The sequence below is a fragment of the Eriocheir sinensis genome, unplaced genomic scaffold (genome assembly GCF_024679095.1).
Source record: "Eriocheir sinensis breed Jianghai 21 unplaced genomic scaffold, ASM2467909v1 Scaffold487, whole genome shotgun sequence".
In the NCBI taxonomy this organism is placed as follows: domain Eukaryota; kingdom Metazoa; phylum Arthropoda; class Malacostraca; order Decapoda; family Varunidae; genus Eriocheir; species Eriocheir sinensis.
Window position 1 is genome coordinate 232,427 of NW_026111817.1, and position 4,256 is coordinate 236,682.

The following is a 4,256-nucleotide window of genomic DNA, read 5'->3' on the forward strand; positions in this document are numbered from 1 at the left end:
AACGGGAAAGGCGTTTGTTGAGGATTGAAAAAGCAAGGAGGGGGACTGGTTTGAGGAGTGAGAGAGAGAGAAAGGAGAGAAGGAAAGGGAGCGAGCGTTAAGGATTGAAAGTAAAGAGAGTAGGACCAGGAAGAGGAGGAAGAGGAGGAAGAGAGAGAGAGAGAGAGAGAGAGAGAGAGAGAGAGAGAGAGAGAGAGAGAGAGAGAGAGAGAGAGAGAGAGATAGAGATAGAGAGAGAGAGCTCGAGAGAGAGCGAGAGAGAGAGGCCCGCAGAAGCACATCTCAGGCGTGAAGTCACCTAAAGTGTAGTGCAACATATGTTACAGGATACTGAAAGATGTCGAAACTGTGCTGCCAGATTGTTCACTAGCCTCTTATATTTAATATCAGACTGTCCTTGTAGACTCCTGGTCATGAGAGATTCACTTCAAATTATCAAGTTTAAAATAGTTAATTCTTCGATGCTTTGGCAATAGTTAGCGGTCAGAAACTGTAAAGACTTCAGCCTGAGTACTGACAACCAAAACGGTGGTCGAAATATGTTAAAATAATATTGGAAAGAAATCGATTATGAAGAGAAAGGTTGCACTTGAAACCTCAAAATTAAGCGGCCAGGTGAACTTAGACAATTTTTAAAGTAGTTGAAAGAGTAGTTAAAAGATAAGAAAAGGCAGAAAATAAGGAACAATGAAGGAAAAAATAAGACTGTAAAAAAGATGAAGATAAGAAAACAGCAAAAAGAGAGAAACAAGAATAGAAGAATCAAAGAAAAGGGCAATTACTATGCGTTGTAAGTTTGTTGACGAAAACTTGAAAAGTACTGGTTAAAAGAAAAAGGTGGCAATCTTAACGGTACATTTAGGTCTGGCTATTATGACCCAAAAGAAATATTATCACTATGATTCTTATCCTCTGGTACAGGACCTTGTGCTGAAAAAATTACGCATATGATTCTCATCCTTCAAGCACAGGACCTTAAAGAAAATGCAATACCATGATTCTCAACCTTCGCTACCAGGGACCCCTAAAAAATTAATATATATGATTCATTCTTCAAGCATACAGACCCTAAAGAAATAGCACATTGATTCTTTATTCACAGGACTCCTCTAAAGAAATAGTAATACTTTGATTCTTATCCTTCTCATAGCAGGACCTCAAAGAAAATTAATACATAGATTCATTTTCAAGTACAGATTCCTAAAGAAAAATTAATATATATGATTCTTATCCTTCGCCACAGGACTCCCAAAAAGCGAAAATGGACACTTGATTTTATCCTTCACATGACCCTAAATAAATATTAATACTTTGATCTTATCCTTCAAGCACAGGACTCCTAAAGAAAATGTACAATTATGATTCTTATCCCTTCAAGCACAGGATCTAAAGTACACATAATACTCTCTGATTCTATCCTCTGCCAACAGTGGACCTCAAAGAAAATGTATTACTATGACTTTATCCTTCAAGTAACAGACTCAAAACAGTATTATAATACTTTTGAATTTATCTCTGCCAATAGTGACTTTAAAAGAAATATTTTTCAATACTTGATTCTTTTACTCTGCTACACAGGACCCTAAATATAATTAATAATGAAGTGATTTCATCCTCTGCTATTATATTCCTAAAGAAAATTAATATTATGACTTTATTCTTCAAGCACAGGACTCGTAAAAGAAAATTAATATTATGATTCTTATTCTTCGTATATTATGACCCCTAAATATACCAATATTATGACTTAATTCTCTGCTAAGGTGACTCAAAGAAAAATTAATATTAAGATTCTATCCTTCTCAAAGTACAGACTTAAAGAAAATTCATTATTATTGATTTCATCCTCTCAAGTACAGGACTCCAGAAAATTAATATATATGATTCATTCTCAAGTATTGGTGACTCCTTGAAGAAAATTAATATACATGATTCTTTATTCTCAAGTACAGGACTCCTAGAAAGAAAAATTAATATATATGATTCTTATTCTTCGCTAAGGACCCTAAAGAAAAAAATTGTTAATATATGATTCTGTCCAAGCACAGGATTCCAGAAAATGCAATACTAAGCGATTCATCCTAGTACAGGACTTGAAGAAAATTATCATATATGATTCTATCTTCAAGTACAGTGGACTGAAAAGAAAAATAATACTAAGGATCCTATCCTTCAAGTTATTGGTGGACCCTAAAGAAAAATAATACTATGATCCTTATCTCAAGTTGCCAGACCTCAAAGAAAAATTAATATATATATCTTTATTCATCAAGTACAGGACCCTAAAATAGTGGAATTCATTATTATGATTTCTTATTTCAAGTACGGACCTAAAGAAAAATTAATACTATGATTCTTATTCTTCAAGCACAGTATCTAAAAAGAAACATAATACTACAGATTCTTATCCTCAAGGCCAGGACTCCTAAAGAAAATTACTATATGATTCTATCTTCAAGCACAGGACTCCAAAAGAAATATTAATACTTCATGGGATTCTTATCCTTCTGGTACAGGACTCCTAAAGAAAATGTAATACTATGATTCTTATCCTTCAAGTACAGGACTCCCTAAAAGAGGGCCCAAAATAATATTATGATTCTTATTCTTCAAGTACCAGTGACTCCTAAAAGAAAAATTAATACTGTGACTTATCCTTCAAGTACAGGACCTCTAAAGAAAAATTAATACTATGATTCTTATCCTCCAGACGCTCGGCTCTCACAAAAAGTAATTCAAAAGCCTGTAATGGAGGTTAGTTGGAGTTTACATGATAGTGGGGGAGTTTTTCGTAAAGTCTTTTTACATCGTCAAGGGCAACAAAAAGGAAGTACAAAAAACCCCACTACCTTCATAACTCCCAGAAAAAATAAAATGTGAAGAGTAGCCAAAAAGAGGTCAATTTCGGGTGGAGAGGTGCAGAACCTTGTCAAACCAATCACTAGGCCCATAAAAACTACCGGCGGAAATCAACACAACCTTCTAGGGAAAGCCTTAGTACTGCAGAAACGCGATAGTAGCCAAGCTCAATAGGTCTGGAATGTGAGCCTATATATGGTCCCTATTCTTAAACGTATCAGTACTTCCATTACGACTATTTTCCAAGGCCAGCAGAGAAGACTCAACCAGGTTTTCATGGGCGGTGATTTTCTCGTTCATTGATGGAGAAGTCAGTGAAATCTATCGCCTTAGGATCACAAAACAGTCCGCAGAAATGATGATACCAACTTCTGCGGTAGCCTCTTTTTCAAACATCAGGTGTGCTGGGCTTCCATTAGCGGGTATTTCTGGGCGTTGCAGAGAGAAGACCTGAACTGGGCTTTGATGGGTGATTTCGTTCCTACATGATCGCAGAGAGTCAAGTACAACACTATCAGCAATAGGATCACAAAACAGTCCATGAAAATCCCTCAAGAGCTGATATTTCTGAGAGGTCTTTCAAACAGGCGAAATCAGGGGCTCCGATACGTTTAAAGTCCGAGGCTTGTGTGTTGAGGGGCTTAGGTGCAGGTGTCCGAGCCAGTCTTATCAGCGGATCCGATTGGGCGTAGGCGGGGACACGCGTACCTCCTGGGAAGCCCAGTGGCGCAGCCACCTGCGTAGCTCACGATGCCCACCACCAGCTCACCTGTCGCCGCACACCTTTCGCCACGAGAGGCCACCGCTGTCGATTTCTGCAGGAAAGCAATGCACGCTCGTCATCATCTCAGTGGTTGCCAGGATAAGAAAGGAGTCTGTAAATTGCAGTCTAACCCTTAATTAAAGTAACACCTACCATGATTAGAGATTTCCCCTGTCAGATAAATGGGGGCCGGAAGTCATCAGTCAGTCAGTCTAAAATCACGTCAGTCGAGTCTCGTCGCGCGTGAGTCCCTGCCTTCAACGCGCTTTTCCCGGGCGTCGTGACCAGTGAGCTTCCCGCCCTCCCACCGTGCCCTGGCCTGGATTAATGGGCGTGGCGCGCGAGGGAGAATGGTCTTTTTAAATAAGGGTTGCCAGTGGAGGGGCGGGGCGTGTCCATCATAGGTGACGTGAGCGACCGTGGCTCGCAGGGACCCATCCATCAACCGTACGTTCCAGAAAGGAAGCTTACGGTAAAAGAGGAGGAATATTATACTGAACCCCCTGCTGGTAATGTGTTTACTTACGGTGACGGAGTGAATATTATACTGAAACTCTTGCTGTTACGTGTACATTGCCCGGTGAGGGAGGAATATTATACTGAATCCCCAGCTGTTACGTGTTTACTTACGGTG